The sequence below is a fragment of the Tasmannia lanceolata genome, unplaced genomic scaffold, assembly GCF_043159265.1.
Source record: "Tasmannia lanceolata isolate RefF3 unplaced genomic scaffold, GAP_Taslan_0.1 ptg000012l, whole genome shotgun sequence".
Lineage (NCBI taxonomy): Eukaryota > Viridiplantae > Streptophyta > Magnoliopsida > Canellales > Winteraceae > Tasmannia > Tasmannia lanceolata.
Genome location: NW_027518689.1, coordinates 50,119,581 through 50,140,522, shown reverse-complemented (window position 1 = coordinate 50,140,522; position 20,942 = coordinate 50,119,581). Strand labels below are relative to the sequence as shown.

The window sequence follows — 20,942 nt, the reverse complement described above, 5'->3', positions numbered from 1 at the left end:
CTGTGAAGCAGAATAACTGAAATACCCCTGCATGTTAAACGAGTTCAGGGTTCCCGCAAGGGGCTGTTATGGAAAGAAAATTTTCTTCGAAATCATTTTCCTTACGACCATCGGACCGTGGCCTAAAAAACTTTGATCTCTAATTAGGGCCTTGGGGGTGCAACTTGGGTCGGGCTCAACCCGATTTTGGCTCGGTCGGGTTGGCATTTCCTCAGGTTGGGTTGGGTTGGGAAAAGCCAGCCCGATTTAATTTTGGGTTGGGTAAGGGTTGAGGCCTTGGCAACCCGACCCGAACCCATCCTCTATCCTCTAATTTTATCTTGATTTTCTATGGGTTATTGTATTTTTCTATTTGGCCCAAGGTGCGAACCAACCAGACTCAACCCGACTTGATTTTGGTTAGATGGGTTGGGTTATGGTTGAGAAATTTAGTGGCGGGTTTGGGTTAGGGTTGACCATCCTCAACCTGAGACTCGGGTTGGGTTGGGTTAGTGTTGAGGGAATGCTATCTCAGGTTGGGTTAGGGTTGGCCTCAACCCGATCAAACCCGAAACGAGTTGCAAGAGCAAACGAGGGAGCCGAAGTGAAGAAGTTGAGTCCTGCGCAAGAGCAAACGAGGTCAGAAGACTAACCCGGAGTCGTACTCCGGACAGGCCCTTCGACACTCAAGTCAGTATGAGCAGAGTGCAGAGCGAGTTTAAGAGTGTTGGGTGAGAAGTTATTCTTCTCTGGTTTGAGCTCTGAAAGCCCTTTTATAGAGGGAAACCTGAGGTGGTTGGATTACCTACCCCAGGACAGGTGTCGGCCTGTTATAGGTTCGAGTTTACTTACTCTGAGATAATTACCATATTGCCCATGTGCAGCAGTTGGGCTTGCGGTGGGCCATCCAGGGGCCACATGTCGACAGCTAATTGGCTGCTGTTTTTATACCCCATCAATTACCATTTGAGATAAGCGAGAAAAAGAGAGCATAGTAATAAATCCCGGGCTACTAGCAAAAGACCACACTTCTTTTTTCAAGTACTTTAGTGGGGGACAAAAGGCATTCCACGTGACAGAAAAGGGTGAGAAAACCAAAGTAGTATTTTAATAGTTTGAATCAAAATATGCAACCAAATATCACTAGTTGGACTCAAATTTAAACCTAATTTGGAGTACAATAATCAGCTTGGAACTCAAAATCTGTCGTCGTAGTCTTAAACGAACAAGGCCTTAGCAAACCCCAAAATTGTGCGACCAAAAGTGATCTCCCAAATCCCAATACATCGTAGTTTGAAATGGTAGAGGCACCCCTACTTGTAAGGTCATTGGGCCTGAGCCCTTAGTTATCCAAGTGTCATGTTGTCAAGTTTCGATCGGCTTAAACCAATATGTAATCTCAACCAAAATAGGAGAAGAATAGGGCGTGATCGAGTTTTGTGATTTATAATATTTTGGCCGACGGTCAATATAAGACCACTATCTAATATATATTTTTCTTGGCAGCTTGCGGTGGATATCCGCCGCCACGGGCGATGCTAGAAATTTTGCACAAGGGGGCAAAAATTATAGTAATTTTTTATCTATCTTAAAATTAAGATAGAAAAAATTTCTATCTGAAATTTTGCAAAGGGGGGCAAAAATTATAGTAAATTTTGCACAAAAAAGGGAGATAAAGATGGTAAAATTAAAATTTTAAACTTATTTTCTATCTTAGGAATGATTGGAAAGGGGTGCATATTTTTTTAAAAAGGGGGTAAGTATAAAAAAATATTAAAAAATAAAGGTATATATATATTTTTTCCAAAAAATTAAGGGGGGCAATTGTCCCCCTTTCCTTTCAAGTGGCATCACCCCTGTCCGCCGCAGATATCCCTTTTCTTGTAGTGACTGTCTGACTCTTCTGTGGGCCCTCAAGGTTAAAAACAATTATGATAAAAGCTGCGTTTGGTGGTTAGTGGTTACTCTCTTCATCCACTTACTTAGACTGTTGATTTTCACACAGTATGTGTAATTACTTTCCTACGCATTAGGGTTTGCATTGCACGCACTGCACTGCACACTATGTAGTGGCTCCAACCTATCCCAAGTGTTTGGCTCTTTGCCACGCCATTCAAGACCTATATGGTGAGAAAATTAAACTTATCCTCGTCGTAATATTACCAATAACGCATTACCTAACCACACTACTCCAGCTCCATTCACCCTAAACCCTACCTAACTGAACCATAACCAAGAGAAAGAGATTTGAATCCATAAAGCCACCTCTAGAAGAGGTAGCAATCAATATGATAATTGTGACCGAAGTTCCTTTTCAATTGTGCCAGAGATTGAAGGGGAAGATGTGTTCCAAATTCACTAGGATTTGTAACCATTTACTATAGATGTACCACAAAAAAATACCCTTTCCATTGATTGTGCCTGAAAATATATCTTCCGCTTTGTTAGTACCGTATAAGTCATTCATATTGAACCCCTATGGTACCATGGAAAATATTTGTATAGACTTTAAGGTCTTTAAGTGTGATCAAATAGAGATTAGCCATATGGCCAGAGATAAAAAGCCCGTTAAGCCTTTTTGAACTGCGTGAAGATAATCCTGTGACTAGGGGTGCAACTTGGGTCGGGTTCAGCCCGATTTTGGCTCTGGTTGGGTTGGGTTAGGGTTAGGGTTGGGAAAAGCCAACCCGATTTAAATTTGTAATGACCACCATTGAATGGCCTCATATTATTATTATTATCACACTCATAAGTGTTATGTAGGGGCTGTGGTTACATTTTAATTATGTGATAAGCCTTATTAAATACCCTGGATTAGAAAACATAAAAAGGGGGGGTATTTAAGTAATATCCTATTAATGAGGGGGAAAGTTGGAATTCTATTTAAATGAGAGAGATATGATAACCTCCCAAATTAGTTGCCGTGCACAACTCCTAGAATGGGGAGTGTGCGTGTAATATAAGTGGGCCACGGTTGGAGTGGCAGTATAAATAATTATAGTAATAATATATAATAGATTGTAATTCTTTATTTTTAGGTTAGCTTAGACATTAAGGAAACTAACAAAGAAACCTAGGTAATTAGGAAATTTACAAATCTAATAGAGTTTATCTGGGAAAGGAAAAATAGGGCTTTAAACAAATAAGGGAAAATTATTAAAAAAATGCAAAGTTTTACTTATATTGTGAACAAAGGGTAGGGATTTTAAATTTATAAAAGATAGGATGTGAGGTACGAAATTTTGGGTTTTAGGACAAATATACCCCCTTGCTTTTCCTACCACTTTTTGAGCTCTAATCCGTATGTATTCTCACCTACCCATTTGACCTTTTTGTTTTCTTCTTCCCTAAGCTTTTCCAACGTGAAAACTCCATTGGCAAGTTATCCAAGCTCCATTGCCATTGTAGTTTCCAAAAAAAAAACTCCATTGCCAGCGTTTCCAAGCTTCATTGCCATTTGTAGTGTTGAAAAAAACTCCATTTGCAACGTGACAAAGCTCCATTGCCATTGTAGTTTTGGGAAAACAAACTCCATTGCCAACGTGATAAAGCTCCGTTTCTACTGGTTTCCGTCGAATTTCCGACATTTGATTCGGACTTCCGACTCGGAAGTCCGAACCAACCTTCAGATTTCCGACGGAAACCAGTCGATTTGCCATTTCTACTGGCTTCCATTCGGAAGTCCGACCATTGGTTCTGACTTCCGACTCGGAGTTTTAGGCAGGGTTCCCTAGTGGTTCTGGGGTATAAAATGTGGTTCCCTAGTGGTCTCGGGGCAGAAAATGTGGTTCCATATTGGTTCCGGGGTATAAAATGTGGTTTCCTAGTGGTTCCGGGGTAGAAAATGTCGTTCCCTAGTGGTTTTGGGATAGAAAATATGGTTCCCTAGTGGTTCCGTGGTATAAGATGTGGTTCCCTAGTGGTTCCGTGGTATAAGATGTGGTTCCCTAGTGGTTCCGAGGTATAAAATGCGGTTCCCTAGTGGTTTTGAGGTATAAAATGTGGTTCCCTAGTGGTTCTGTGGTGTAAGATGTGGTTCCCTAGTGGTTCCAGGGTAGAAAATGTGGTTCCCTATTAGTTCCGGGATATAAAATGTGGTTCTCTAGTGGTTCTGGGGTAGAAAATGTTGTTCCCTAGTGGTTCCGTGGTATAAGATGTGGTTCCCTAGTGGTTCCGGGGTATAAAATGTGGTTCCCTAGTGGTTTCGGGGTATAAAATGTGGTTCCCTAGTGGTTCTGTGGTATAAGATGTGGTTCCCTAGTGGTTACGGGGTAGAAAATGCGGTTCCCTAGTGGTTCTGGGGTATAAAATGTGGTTCCCTAGTGGTTTCGGGGTAGAAAATGTGGTTCCCTAGTGGTTTCGGGGTAGAAAATGTGGTTCCCTAGTGGTTCTGGGGTATAAAATGTGGTTCCCTAGTGGTTCCGGAGTATAAGATGTGGTTCCCTAGTAGTTTCGGGGTATAAAATGTGGTTCCCTTGTGGTTCTGGGGTATAAATGTGGTTCCCTAGTGGTTTCGTGGCCTAAGATGTGGTTCCCTAGTGGTTCCGGGGTATAAAATGTGGTTCCCTAGTGGTTCCGGGGTATAAAATATGGTTCCCTAGTGGTTTCGTGGTATAAGATGTGGTTCCCTAGTGATTCTGGGGTATAAAATGTGGTTCCCTTGTGGTTCAGAGGTATAAAATGTGGTTCCCTAGTGGTTCCGGGGTATAAAATGTGGTTCCCTAGTGGTTCCAGGGTATAAAATGTGGTTCGGAAGTCCTTGTCGGACTTTTAAATATTTATTCGGACTTCCGAATATAATCCAGAAGCATAACCCATTCTACTGTCTCCGTTCGGACTTCAGAATTTTGGTTCAGAAGTCCGACTCGGACTTCCGAACAATGATTCAGACTTCCGAGTCAAAGCCAGAAGAATACCCCATTCAACTGTTTCCCTTCGGACTTCTGAAACTATATTCGAACTTCCGAGCGAGTTCGAAAATGGCAAAAAATAATTCCCATGTGTTTAAAAAACCAATGACACAGTCATGAGCACTTTTACAACCAATTTCATACTATTAGAATACCTGAACCACAAGTAGCACTCTTGAAACCATAATTTAGACTCTTGGAACCACTTAACACCTCAGAACAACAATAATATGGTTCTGAAGTAGTTCTGGGGCCAATGTAATGGTTTCAAAAGGTTTAAAACACTCATGATCAGTTTCAAAACCAATGTCATACTATTAGAATGTCCCAATCACAAGTAGCACTCTTAGAACCATAATTTAAACTCTTCGAACCACAATTTAAACTCTTCGAACCACTTAACACCTCGGAACAACTATAATATGGTTCCCTAGTGGTTCCGGAGCCTATGTAATGGTTCCAAAAGGTTTAAAACACTCATGCTCAGTTTCAAAATACTATTAGAATGTCTCAATCACAAGTAGAACTCTTGGAACCATCATTTAGACTATTGGAACCACTTAACACCTAGGAACAATTATAATATGGTTCCCAAGTGGTTTCGGAGCCTATGTAATGGTTCCAAAAGGTTTAAAACACTCATGATCAGTTTCAAAATACTATTAGAATGTCCCAATCACAAGTAGCACTCTTGAAACCATTATTTAGACTCTTGTAACCACTTAACACCTCCGAACAACTATAATATGGTTCCCAAGTGGTTCTGAAACCTATGTAATGATTCCAAAAAGTTTAAAACACTTATGATCAGTTCAAAACCAATTTCATTCTATTAGAATGTCCCCATCACAAGTACCACTCTTGGAACCATAATTTAGACTCTTTTTTTTTTTGAAATGGAACCATAATTTAGACTCTTGGAACCACTTAACACATCAGAACAACTATAATATGGTTCCCAAGTGCTTCTGGAGACTACCTAATTTTTTCAAAATGTTTAAAACACTCATGATCAGTTTTAAAACCAATTTCATACTATTATAATGTCCCAATCACAAGTAGCACTCTTGGTACCATAATTTAGACTCTTTGAACCACTTAACACCTCGAAACAACTATAATATGGTTCCCTAGTTGTTCCGGGGCCTATGTAATGGTTCCAAAGGTTTAAAACATTCATGATCAGTTTCAAAACCAATTTCATACTATTAGAATGTCCCCATCACAAGTACCACTCCTGGAACCATAATTTAGACATACCTGGAGCTATGTTTATCACCCAAGTAGTTTAGTAAGTAATGGTATTTTTTTTTCCAAAGAACAATGGCTGTTTTTTACGTTGGCAATGACTGTTTTTCATCAACCCAAGTATTGGCAATGGCTGTTTCTCACGTTGGAACTTGCTTGGGGAAGAAGAAAGAAAAGAAAAGGTGGTAGGTGAAATAGCTTAGGGATTAGAGCCTACATAGTTGGTGGGAAAAAGCAAAGGAGGGTATTTTCGTCCTAAATGGTCTATTTTCGTACTTGACAGCCATTTTTTTATAGATTTGAAATGTCCACCCTTTGTTCACAATTTAGCATAAACTTTGCATTTTTTAATGATTTTCCCAAAAAATAACAAAGCCATCGTTTGGGCTTTTACAGCCAAATTTCTCACGTCAACAGTAGAGAAGAAAAATAAAAAAATAAAAAATAAAGTGAAAGGGAACAAAGAAAAAGCCATTAGTTCTTCACTTCCTCTTCAATCTTCAACCTCCCTCTTCATCATTTAGTTTGGTTCTAAAGTTCTTGGGTGTCCCTTTAAACTTATGAATTTCTATTTTTCTAGCTTCTTAACCATGATACACCTCCAACACCCCAATTTCCCACATGTAAACCCATAAGCAAAACAGACCTCATCTTCTCAATTTATCTTTAACCCCAAATCCCTAAAATCTATTCCCAACAACACCTTGAAACTTCAACAGCACCTTGTAATTCCCAGCAGCACCTTGAAAATTCAACAACACTTTGAAACCCTTTTTGAAACACATCTTGATATCAGAACCTTCCCCTGAAAATTGATTGTAAACCCCAAATAAAAGCATCCGTTTCCCTTTCTACAATTCAATATAATCTGAAACCCATATGAAAATCCACCCCCCACATGACCATACATCAATAAGATTCATGCCCAAGACATGAAACTCATGCATCCGGCCAATTCCCCTCTTAATCTTCATTGCCCAACCCAAAAACCCTGTGATGGCGTCTAAATCCGGGTCTGCGATCGCGCGGTCGGTAGAGAGCCTCCGCGGGGTCTGCAATCACAAACAAAGGGGGTTAGGGGGGTCCGGGGTGGGTCCCGGACGACCACTTCGACACCCAAGTCAGATTCTTCGACCAGTCAATATAAAGGACAGCGAGAAGAGGAGAGGGTTTGATCAGGTTTACCAAGGCCAAGGCACAGGTTCTTTTCTTGGCGTCTGGGTGGATGGGTCGGAGGGGACTAACAGGGAGAATGGGATCGAGTTCCTAGCCTCTTCCGCTGTTGCCTCGCCTCTTTCTTTTCCGGTTGTTTTGTGGGAGCTGAAAAAAGGATCCCTTCTTCTTCTCTCCTCCCCCCTTTTAAGGGGAGGCGTGCAGACTTTTCATCATTATGGAGAGAAACCCTTCATTTGCAGGATTGGGCCGTTCTCCTGTTTCGTCGTCGCGCGTGGCTTTGCTGGATAATCCCTTCCATAATTTGTGATGATGGGGTTTGGGCGGCGAGAAGGTGACACGTGTCGCAATCGTATGGTCTCGCCGCTTATCAGCGCCTTTCCTCATCATGGTTTAGGCTTCGCGGGTGCATGGACGATACGTGGCGAAATTTGGGAGTAGCGCCGAATTTATGTCTCATCACCCTGTAAAAACAAGAATATAAGTGAAAAACGGGCAGAAACAATGAAAAATACAGTTGTGGGAATGAGAAATAATAAGAGAAAGTAATATATCAAGCCCCTTTATCCTCCTTGCGCAACCCTTTAAAGTTATAGCTATTCTACTTTTTCTACAGGGGGCTGTCTTGGGAAATTTATAGGGAGACTAATATATCATTTCCCAAAAAGAAAAATAAAGGCGTGGCCACTGATGTGCACGTTATCATGTTTTGCTAACTGCACATCAGCACCTCATCTTTTCCTAATTTTTTTTAGCGTAAGAACCCACTGGTCTTGAACACATCAGGTTTTGATAACTGTACATCAGCAACATGTCTTTTCTCATAAAGCAACCGGTTGATTTTAATGATTTTATGTTTTGTTAACCGCACTAAAGCAGCTTGTCTTTTCTTATCTAGTATAACAAGCTGTTGATTTTAGCACGTTAATGTTTTGATAAATACACCAAAGTCAGTTTGTCTTTTCCAAAATACTGTAAAGAGTTATTTATTTATAGCCCACCAGTGTTTTGATAATTACACAAACTAAGCCTATCTTTTTCTAATTGTAACGACCCGATTCCGTCAAGTCGCTACGAGCAAAAGAACAACGCAAAAATCATGGAATTTTTTTTTTTTTTATAATCAGCAACCATGACAAAATCTTATTCCAAATTAAATATGTCTTACCATAACAATTTCAATACTCATACTTCAAAAGAAAAGTAAAGTTTTAAATCACCAAAGTCCAAACTAAAGAAAGTCTTGACAAAATAAAAATAGCAAATGACACAAGACGTCAAAGTGCAAAAATCCCAGAAGCGAACTCTCTGATCACACAGTCCCTTATCCCATGGTTCCTTCATTTGCAAATGCTCCGCCATCTAACGCCTCAACCCCTGTGGTGAAGGAAACAACGTTAGAGCAGGGTCCTCCAGAGACCGAGCAGAGTAAGAGAGACAATATAAACAGTGCATACAATATAATCCAAATCCTTAACAATATCTAGAAACAATAATAAAGACTGAATTGAATTACACTACACATAGCAACATAAATAAAAAGAGTGACAATGATTCAAGTTTATACTATGTATGCAATGATTATGTAAATTGAGACAGCACATTCCCCAGGTACATCCGGCTTTTCCCCAGTTTACTTTACTGTTAGTTCTTTTCTGACTTTCTCATTTTTGCTGGTGTCCTTGCCGTACGACTACCCACTACCCCTGTCTAAAGGTAGTGGCGTTATGGACTCGGATTTCGGTATCGCATTTAATGCCGAGCCGTGTGGATCCCGATTCGAGGACGGTGAGGGAACAAGTCCCTAACACCCTCTGGATCTCCACAAAGTGAAGGAGAGCTCTGCCAAGGAACTCTCAAAACAGTGCCACCCTCACAGTATAGCATGAGTGGCGATACAAAACGAATGAGATACATCCTGATCAGGAGCCAGGGCTCGAAACCAAGATGTACCTAAAAATAACTCAGAGTCGCCATCCATGGACACGCCATGGAACCAAAACAAATGCTCTGTTTGCAATGGATAACCAGAGATACAGAAGGTCCGTGCCTGATGACGAATGGAGAAGGTCCGAAGAGCGCCCCCAATTCGCCCGAGTGCGAGCACTTGGTCTCTTATGCCATTTATTATTAACCTTGAAGAGTTTCAAGCGAAAATCATATGAAATGGGAACACGCATCTCCGAGAAAACGTCTATCTAACCATGCATGTCTCGGAGATGAAAATAAGCACACACAAAAGAACTGAAATAAATGTCACCTAATGATAACTAGGTTATGAGTGACATGCTAATAGGTGTCTAAGTTCTGGTGGACAAACACATGCATGCTACAGCTAAAGGTATAGGTCTGCACAAGAAAGTAAGAAAAACACAACAAAATATACAATATAACACAACAAATCCTAAGACTCTAAATGATTTAGCCCGAGTCCTCGGATGGTCTGATGTTCATCCAAAGAAGCCTACGTATCCCCGCCTCCACGAGAATCAAGGCAACGTAGTTCTTCGCGCCTATTCTAAGCTAGGATGCCTAAGACACCTAGACCTCTATCTTAGACTCGATCTAAAAGACCGGACTAGTTATTAAAAGTTTCTTGTACGATTATTTAAATTCCAGTGAATTGTGGATTTTAGGACACCCTATATGCCCTAACTAAATGCTAGTTAGCCCTAAGCTAATGCAGGTGGTTCCTACAACCTATGTGTAACTAGGCTGTGCGTCCTAAGGAAAACAATGGGATCGCTAACGTATCCAAGACCTAGTCATCAGTCGGCGATGTGAATCGCCAACTGACCGGACGGAGGCGCTCCTAGCTCTAACACAAACACAAACAAAACACGCAACAAAATCAAAGACAAACTCTTAACTCTAAAACAAGCACACAACAAACAGACAACAAATTAAAGACAAAAATCATAACTCTAAAACTCTCAACAAAAAAACAAACTCCTAACTCTGAAACTCTCCATCTAGGACAAACTCCTAACTGTAGAGGAAGAACTTGTTGAAAACAAGGTTTTGAAGAAAAAGGGTTAAAGCATTTTTATTCACAAAGTTTGGCTGGACCTCGGATAAGAATCCCAAGCTGCACTACGTACCTCGTGGAAGAGGATCAAGCCAACGTAGTTCGAAAATCGAACTCTCCTAACTAAAACCTAACACTCCAAATGATTTAACGGTTTTAATATTTTTTCAAATGTTTTTGATATTTTTAAAGTCTTCAAATATTTTTGAATTTCAAATTTCTAATGTTTTTGAGTTTTCAAATATTCCAATACTTTTGGACCTTAAAATGCTTTCACTCTTAAAGGGAACACGCAAGTAATACCACAAACTAGGGCAAAGCCCTAAATCTAAAGGGGAAACCCCGAACAAACAACAAGCAATTAGCGTCTCAAAGAGACGGACCACAACAAGTAAACAAATGTCCCAAGAACAGAGAAAACAATCCAAGATCCTAAGCAAGTAAAGCTCTAATAAGACTGAGTTAGTCTCTAGTCAAAGCGAAGTAATCAACAACTCTACAGGAGAAACTCCTAACTGAAAACACTAAAGAGGGGTACAAATGAGTCAATGACTCTCTAATAACGCAACCAAGAATGGGGAAAAAATGAGTCAAAGACTCCTAGAAGAAAGGGGGATTCTAACATGAGGCTGGGTAAACCTCGCAAAAGGAAGGCTCCCTATATGAGACAAGGCTCGTCTCTGAGACACAAATGACGTAAACATCTGATGAGACTGGGCAAGTCTACTATATACAAAAGAGGGGTATGGTACTTGGACTGAGCAAGTCCCCTAAGGATGGGCTTGGGCTAGCGCCTTCATCGCCCGGGCCAGACAATAACCTCCAAAACATGCATAGAAGAATAACAGCATTGACTACTACTCCCAATAACATTGCAGAAATGATACCCACTACGAATTTTCCAAAAGAAATCTTACTCTGAACAGCTATAACCAAGTTCTGCGGACTCCCAATCGGAGTTGCGGACAACCCAATATTCGCACTCGAAGCAAAGGCTAGAAGGAAAGGTTGAGGTGGCAAATTATGTTGCCTAGCAACTTTCAAAACGAAATCCGTTAGAACGACGCAGGTGGTGTCGTTAGTGAATAGAGCACTTGAAAGGGCAGATATGATGCAAATTCGACAGAGTAAGTCTTTGCCACCTTTGCTTTTCCATAAGAGGAATCTACCCAAGTATTTGAACATATCGGCTCATTCAAGATAGACACTAACAACCACAGCTCCGAATAGGAGGCCGAGAATCGGAAGGTCAATTGCAGCATAAGCTTGGTCCGGGGTTATGACTCTGAAGATGACCATTAGCATGGCTCCCAAAAGGGAGCCTGCAATTCTTCCAATGGGTAGAAGAGGACGGCGGGGAAAACTGCCAAGACCCAGAATATTGCAAAGGCAATTGAGCCTAGAACTACTTTTACTGCTGCCGCCATGGCCATTTTTACTAACGTGGGTTGTCAATTGCCGAAGGAAATCAATCCAAGAATAGACTTTATACTGGTTCACACTGCATTTTTCTCTGATTGAAATACTAAGAAGCTTAGCAGAAAACCCAAGAAACAGCAAAATCACAATCCCAATGAATTCTAAATGGAATTAATTTCGACAAAGTAGATACACATCCATAGCCACCTTCAGAAAATAAAAATATATAAAAAAAAACAAGGTCAAAACCTGTGACAAGTTCTACAGTTCTCACATCCAAATAGAAACCTTGGCTAAGCAACAAAAAAAAAAAAAAAAGCTGTGGACCCCGATCCGAGATAGGCGGCGAGGGAACGGGTCCCAACACCCTCTGGATCATCCACGTGTGAAGGAGAGCTATACCAAGGAACTCTCAAAACGGATGCCACTCTCATAGCATAGCACGAGTGGCGATATAAAAAGAAAGAGATATGTCTCGATCCAGAGCCAAGGCTCGAAACCAAGACATACCTGAAATAAACTCAGAGTCGCCATCCATGGATATGCCATGGAACCCTAAAATCAAATCCTCTTTGCAATGGATAACCAGAAATATATATGGGTTCGTGCCTGGTTACGAATGGGGAAGGTCTGAGAGCACCCCCAATTCGTCCGAGTGCAAGCACTTGGTCTCTTATGCCATTTTCATTAACTCCAAAGAAGTTTAGGTAAAAATAATATGAAATGGGAACAATCCTCAGGAGTCGTCTACTTAAGCATGCATTTCCTGAGGATAAAAAATAATAAACACATATGAAATAAAATGAAAGATGTGTCACCTAAGCATAGCTAGGTTATGAGTGACAAGCCTAAACGGTGACTAAGTTCTGATGTGCAAACACATGCCAGCTATAGCTAAAGGTATAGGATCAGTACAAAAAGTAAGAAAACACATCAAAACATACAATGACTACACAACAAATCCTAAGACTCTAAATTATTAGCCCGAGTCCTCGGATGGTCTGGTATTCATCCAAAGAAGCCTACGTATCCCCGCCTCCACGAGAATCAAGGCAACGTAGTTCTTCGTGCCTATTCTAAGCTAGGATGCCTAAGACACCTAGACCTCTATCCTAGACTCGATCTAAAAGACCGGACCAATTATTAAAGTTTATTGTACGATTATTTAAATTCCAGTGAATTGCGGATTTTAAGACACCCTATATGCCCTAACTAAATGCAGATTAGTCCTAGGCTAATGCAGGTGGTTCCTACAACCTATGTGTAACTAGGCTGTATTTCCTAAGGAAAACCAAGGGTGGACTAGCGTATCCTACTCTAGTCATCAGTCGGCGATGTGAATCGCCAACTGACCGGACGGAGGCGCTCCTATAACTCTAGGACAAACCCCTAACTCTAAAACAAACACAAACAAGCACACAACAAATCCAAGACAAACTCCTAACTCTAAAACAAGCACACAACAAACAAACAAACAAACAACCTATCAAAAGACACAACCTAACTCTAAAACTCTCTATCTAGGAGAAACTCCTAACTCTAGAGGAAGATCTTTTGAAAACAAGATTTTAAAGGTTTTTGAAGAAGGTTTAAAACATTTATTTACAAAAAAGTTTGGCTGGACTTGGGATGTAAATCCCAAGCTGCACTACGTACCTCGGAAGAGGATCAAGCCAACGTAGTTCGAAACGAACTCTCAAACTAACAAACACTTACAGCAAATCAACTATTTTTTATGTTTTAAGTTTCTGATGTTTTTGAGATTTTTAATGATTTCAATGCTTATGGATTTTAAAATTTCTGATGTTTTCTCCCTTTTGGCCAAAGACCGGAGAGAATATACAAGCAAAACCCTAGGGTGAATAAGGGAAACTATGCTCTAATAACACCGTTATAAGAGCAAATGAGTCAAAGACTCTCTAATAAGAGTAACTGATAACACTGAAAATGAGATAACAGAGTCAAAGACTCTCTAATGACTGCAAAAGGAAAGGCGAGTCAAAGACTCTCTAATAAATCCAACTGAAAGTACAAATGAGTCTAAGACTCTCTAAGAAAACTGCGAAAGAGATAAATGAGTCAAAGACTCTCTAATAACATCACCAAAGGAATAAATGAACCAAAGATTCTCTGAAAGAAAAGGAAACACGATTCAAAGACTCTCTAAGAGAGATGAAAACACGAGTCAAAGACTCCACTGACAACAACTAAAGGATATACGAGTCAAAGACTCTCTAAGAGATGAAAACACGAGTCAAAGACTCTACTGACAACAACTAAAGGATATACAAGTCAAAGACTCTCTAAGAGATGGAAACACGAGTCAAAGACTCCAAAAACACCGACTAAAGGATAAATGAGTCAAAGACTCTCTAAAAGAGAAAGATTGAGTCAGAACTCTTTAATAACAACACCTGAAAGACAAATGAGTCTAAGACTCTCCTACAACACTACTGAAAAGACAAATGAGTCAAAGACTCTCTAATAACGCCACCTAAAAGGCGAATGAGTCAAAGACTCTCTAATAACACTATCTAAAGGATGAATGAATCAAAGACTCTCTAATCAAGGCTGACTCCTATGCGAATGGACTATCGACTAAGGAGAAGCTTACAAGCAAAAGGAATAAGAGACCTTGTGCATATTTGGCAAAGGTAAAACACCCAACCGGGTCGGACAGCTACCTAGCCCTAGGGTGCAACAAATGTGCAACCCAATACCCATAAGGGTAAGGGTATGAAGCCAAGCCGAGTAGGGTGTTCTCCCAAAACCAAACGGTGCACAAAGAGGACTAACGAGAGAATGAGACCGGGCGGGTCTCCCAAACACACACAAAGATGGGCTCCAAGTAACCTTATCATTGCCCCTGCAAGGGGTAATCAAGGCTAAGACAACTAATTGACCAAATTGGTCTCTAGTTAATAGAGGAACAAGTTGAGGTGCAACCTCAGAGATGATTCTACAAATGAGGCCAAGCAGGCCTTCTAAAGGCTAATCATTTATCAGAATCAAAGCAACCTCCCTGAGGTTAAGCTAAAGAAGAGGCTTGCCTCCAAAGGATGATCGCCTAACGAGACAAAGTATGTCTTCTAGTAAAGGTTCTAGTATCTAAAGAAGTCTAAAAGAAATCTAGAAGACTGTGTTAGTCTAATCAAAATAGAGAAGAAAAAGGCTACCAGGTAATCTCAAATTTCCATTCAATTATTATAAAAACAAATCAAGTATTAGCAAAGTATGATTTACAACTAAAGAGTGCACAATCTGTAAGAATAGCAATCATAAAATGATAAACAACATTAATTAGTCCAGACCAGCCGCTGGATAGCCTAATAAAGTAAAACAATATCAAACACTTCAAAGCCAACCACAAACCCCAATACGGGGACTCCAATGAAATCAGATGATGCCAAAGTAATCATCTGATTTCCTACACATATAATATTTCTACAAACCACCTTGAAATCAGACGATATTCGTGTCAAGGACATCGAATAGTGCAAATCATCTGATTTCCTTCTTCAATTAAACAATTTATAAAATTAATTAGCCCAGACCAGCCGCTGGGTAGCCTAATGAAATAAAAGAAAGTATGATAAGCTTTCAAGATAGTCTCACCTGAACAGTCCATTCATCTTCAGAACCTAACTCAAAACTTAACATAAAAGAAGAATCTTAAATTTTCAACAAATTATACAAATGCATGCAATGATATTTCTGATTTTTATAAATTTTGGTGCATAACAGGGGGCATCAACTTGTGCAGATTCAAGATCCTTGAAACCTTAGGAATAACCCTAAGCTTCTAAGTGCGACATACAATTCATTAACCAAAGACAAGTAAATATAACAATAACGATCACATTTGATGGCTTCAATCAAGCAAGGACTGGAATATACTCATGTCAGGGAAAAGTAAGAATGAATTTGTACAGAGTACTCCGATTTCCATTCATACTACTTTGCTTTGATAACAACCCTCAATCAACTGGAAGAAACACTTACACAAGAAAAACAAGCATCGTCTAATTCTCTTTTGCAAAACAACAAAGGCAGGAGGCACGAAATCATGAAATTCTTATGAGCACCACAACATTGAACATAAACTTTCTAGTCTTAAATCAGCACTCAAGAGAGTTACACTTTTTTAAGCCATGAAATGATTACCCAAACACCAGAGAGAACTATAACCATACCTCATTTAGTGACCATTAAAGAGAAATTACCAGCAGATTTCATGATTAATATATTCAAATCTTGAAAATATAACTATGAACTCTTCACGGAAGACACAACCATACGCTTCGGAGTGAATTTTCGGGAGAAGAAATCAGCACAAGAAATCAAACAGATACATTCAATTCAAGACAATAACATAGAAATTTATCCGAACAATTGTAAAAAATAAAAATTAAAAAAAACTATTGAGCTTGAAAATGCAGAAATGAGGGCTGAGAATAACTAGATCTGCTGCGAAATGATAAGATCTTTTCGTCTTTTTAGCCTTTCCTCAAAACCCCCGATCAATCAAATCTCAAATTCAAACAACTTGACCAAATTCCAATAAAATCATCGGATCTGCCGACTATTTATGAAGAAAACACGGCTAGATCTGGATCCTAAATGATCGGATCTAAAGAATTTTCAAATTAGGGTTTCAAAGTTAATTAACAGATCTAAAGCTTGCTAGCTTGCAATAAGCTTTGATGCGAAGAAATAACAAGAATTAGTGAAAATCAATAAGAAGAAGATGATGATGCTAATATCCACATGAAGATGATCAGAAAATGGCTGGAATTAGAGCAGCAATGGCTAGATCTAGGGTTTCACAACTCAAATCTAGGGTTTCAAATTTAGAAAAAGGGAAAAATAGATAGATCGGGGTTGGATCGGATCTCAGGCGAGATCAAATGAGGAATTTGATTTCTCTTGATTCAGATCTACTCTCTCTCCCTTAATCTCTCTCAGATCTTTCAACTAAGCTTTTAAACAAGAACAAAAACAGAACAAAATCACTTAGAAGAATAAGAAATATCTGACCTGAGAAAAAGAAATTCCACCGGAAATAATCGGAGAACCACCGGAATATGACCGGAGCTTTGGGGGAAGATGATCGGAGAAGAAAACCTCCCTTCTCCAATTTCTATATCTCTCCCTCTTCCTCTGCCTCTTTCTCTCTGGATATATTGCGTTACCCCTTTTCTCTTTCTTCCTTTTGCAGCTCCAAGCAGACCCTCTCAATCTGTGATGGTGATAGATTTGATGAGGATATGTCCAAAGAAGTTGCCCAATTCAGTGGGGTTAGCAAGACCACCAGAGTTGTAGATTTCGGTGGGAAAAATCGATGTACTTAGAGCGAATGAAAAATCAAATGACGATAGGGCTTTAATTTTTATTTTTTTTGAGCTCCAGTGAAATCTCTGAAGAAGAAGAACATAGATTCCTTCTCTGATAAAACCTCAATTGAAGAAGAAAAATCTCCAGATCTGCTTGGGGAAGCAGAGGATGGCCAGAATCCGGAAAACTTGCCGGAAAAGAGGACCGATTCTCTTCTTACCTACTATCTACTCTCTCTACTACTCTCAATTTCTCAGATCTGTGATAAAGAACAAGAGAAAGAGTTTGAAATCTAGGGTTTCAGTGGGATCTTTGAAGTGGAACTTGGAGGTAGAGGAGATCGAATCCGAGCTGGGGTAGCGGAGGTGGCTGGATCGAGAGAAAACGGAGGAACAGAAGGAGCTCCGGCGAGCTTTGATGACATGGCCGGAGAAGATGAGCCAAGGAAAATGGGTTAGTTTTTTTTACGAAAGTTTCTCTCTTCCTTTCTCGCTCATGCTTTGCTAGCGTTTCGTTAGATCAAAAATGAGAACCCCCTTTTCACGCCTTATATATGAGAATAAAATTTTAACCCCTCCCATCCCACTTGGACAGCCCCTACCTTGATTAATTCAATTCCCTTATTCAATCACATTTCCCTTCTTATTTGGTTCTTTCGCTAGGTGCAAGCGCTCAGACCTCGACGAGACTTTGCAGGGACCCTGGTGGGACCTTAATCTACGCTGGGGTTAAATTTGGGGTACCCACTCACTCATTGGATGGGGTTTCACACAAACAACACAAACTCGGGTCTGGTCAAAATGGGGTGTCTACAGAGCCAAAGAAATTCAAAGCTTGAGTTTTTTTTTTTTTTTTTTTTTTGAATAAAACCCATTAAATCAAATCTTGAGTGAATTCTTAAAAACACTTCTCAATTTCTTGTAAGGTTGATTTTCACATGGCAGGTTTTTAAATAGGAACCAAAGAACCATGGAAGTAAAATAAAAAAATGAATAAAAATAAAACAAACCCAAAATTCAAAATCATGAGAAAGTCATGACAGACTATAAATACTTCCATGGCAGTTTTTCCAAATTATAAATTTCAAAATGCTAATGAAAAACGTTTGAAACTTCAAAAGCATAGAAAAAAAATTCCAGTTTCAGAAATGCCCATTGTCCCAAGTCAGAAATTCCAAAGACCCTTTTAAGGAAATCAAACCAAACCTCAAAAACCCAAGAAATCCAAACTTTCAACAATCTCTGCACTTGCTTTCATGGCTATTTGTTCACCTTAGAGACCCTCTAAACATAGAAAGAAAAGAACCCAATATCCAAAGCTAAATATCCCAAAACCCAGCAATCAAATTTCTCTTGACAATCCAAAGAAAAAGGAAAAATGAGAAGATATGAACTCACCTCGTCCAAGGTTTCTACTGGACCTGAAGATTTGATCACAAATTGCAGCCTTGTATGAGGATTGAATCTTTGGCACTTCTATTATTCATGAACGTCAACCCAAAGCTTGAGAACGACGCAGTTGATTCCCTTTCCTCCCCTTTTACAAATTGGGCATAGAGTTGTGACGGAGACGATGGTGGGCGGAGTTGTAACGGGGTCGCAACGAGATACCGACGGACCTTAGGGATTGCAAAATTGGGGTTGGGGATAATCGAATCTGATGATGGAGATAGAGGGTGGACGACAGTGGTGGTGGAGATAGTGGTTTTTTAAAAATGGCAGAAATGGGATGAAATCAAAGTGGGTTTGGAAGATGAAGATGATGAAATGGGTTTGGGCAAATGGAGGGATAAGAAATGTTATAGATGGGAATGGGTTTTCATTTCTCAAATTTATAGTAAGTGACCTTAGGATTTTTGGAATTGATGGAGTTGCAAAGAAGGTTTGCTGAGATAATAGATGCCGGATTCCGGTGGGACGATCGGAAGAGGTGAGATGATCGAAAAAGAATGGGTCGAGGTTAGAGATTGCAGAGATGGTAAAGGGAAGAAAGAAGGCGATGGTGGTTGACTGAGGTGGAGATGGAGGTTTTTTTTTCGAAATGGGTTTTTGGAGCGATGGTCAGATTGGGGGTTTTGGTTGTGGGTTACAGAGATAGAAGATGGTGGCGGTTGGAAGAAGGTCGGAGCTCCGGCAAGAGGACCGGAGGATGAAGGTGGCTCGGATTCCGGTGATGGTGGTTGGAGGTGACAGAGGTGGCCGGCCGGAGTTGCAGGGAAATGGGGTTTGTGGCCGGAAGAAGAAAAATAAGAAGAAGAAGATAGAAGAGGCCGGAGCTCCGGCTTGCCGGCCGAAGGAGATGGTCGGAGATGGGGAGATGGAGAAGCACCAACACCTCACCCTCCTCTCTCTCTCTCCCGCTATCTGCTTCTCTGCCCTTTTTCCCCCTTTTTCTTTTTTTTTTTGTTTCGGTGGATGGATGCGGTTGCAGAGGAGAAGGTGGATTTAATGGAGGTCGGATTTAATGGGGTTTGCTGGAGATTGTGAGTTTGGGTTTTGAAGTGGGTTTGGCTTGAGTAGAAGGAGAGGGGAAGATGGTGGTGGTGGTGGCTGTTGGGGAGACTTGAAAAGAGGGTTTAATGTTAGCCCAAATGGAGGAGAAGGTAGGTGGTTGGCCGGATTCCGGTGAACATCCCACCGGAGAAGAAGGGTGGTGGTAGAGAGGTTTGGGTAAAATGGGTTCTAAATTGAAAATGAAGAAGAAGAAGAAGAAGAAAAGGGTTTGATGGTGGTGGATCAAGGGGATGGGGAAGATGGGTTTGGATTCTTAGGGGTTTCTCCTCTCTTCCTCTCTTCTTTTTTTTCTTCTTTTGAACGAAAATGAGGCCTCCCCTGCAAACCCTAGTTTGATGGGTTTTTATTTAAAAAAAAATGATGAATTTGACCCCCCCTACTTCTCCCTTGGACAGCCCCCGCATGGTGAATTTATGACCATTTTTTATACTAGGGACCCTGGTGGGAACCTAAGCTAGCCTAGGCCACAATTTGGGACCTTAGAACACTAGTTTATTAGGGCAATTATTTAAAATAAAACATAAAAGGGTTCGGTCAAAATGGGGTGTCTACAAGCCGTTTCGGGGATACTATCCCTTTGGATGGTTTGCCAAGGAAAGGCTGTACACGCTTCTCGCGTTGGCCTTTGGACCTTAAGTCCCAGGATGATACCACCACACCCTTAACTTTCCCCTTCACTCTCACCCATGTATGATATGCAATTAGGGATTTTTAAATACATTACCTCTGTCTTCTTTCCTGCATTCTTTCACATAAGGTTTAGAACAATGTATTTTTCATTTCATTTCATTCTAGGTAAGCAAGTATAATTAAACTAAGCAGGTATTAATAAGACAAAATTATATAACAGAACTACATTGCATATAACAAATTTATATTGGAAACCATTACAAAGCAAGGTCTAGCTGTCACCTGCCTTTTTAAACCTGGAGATGAGTGAGATTAAGATGAGCCCCTTTTAGTGGGAGAAGGAAGTAGCAGGCCTGTAGATCAATTATTTAAAAACATATTATGTGCATCACTGATGAGATACTAACCGTACACAAAATTTGTACTAGGAGGGCTACTAGCGTAGAACTGATTTATTGAAATTTATACAAGAAAAATAATTTTGTAGGATCTATTAGGAACTGATAAAACCGTGCATTACAACTTTTTGAGAAATTAAAAGTCCCTTATATATGTTTCATTTGTGACCAAAAAATACAAAAATGCTGGAACAGATGTATGTCTTTAGAAAAAAATGAATAATTAAAAAGGGTGTCTCAAGGTAAAAACGAGGGGCATAAGCATGTACATATTACGTTATTTATTTTCCCCCTTTCTGTATCTTGTTTT

General features: G+C 40.1%; 1 protein-coding gene and 1 pseudogene across 1 annotated transcript in view; one reads left to right on the top strand and one right to left on the bottom strand.

Moving 5' to 3' along the window:
* Positions 1–957: 957 nt before the first annotated feature.
* Positions 958–20,942, top strand: part of LOC143887440 (NDR1/HIN1-like protein 13) — a 77,279-nt gene continuing 57,294 nt past the window's right edge. The window contains exon 1 of the mRNA XM_077391524.1: positions 958–970. The gene's annotated coding sequence lies outside the window, so the exon portion shown is untranslated. The remainder of the gene's footprint in view (positions 971–20,942) is intronic.
* On the bottom strand, positions 11,065–11,771 carry LOC143888919 (silicon efflux transporter LSI2-like; annotated as a pseudogene).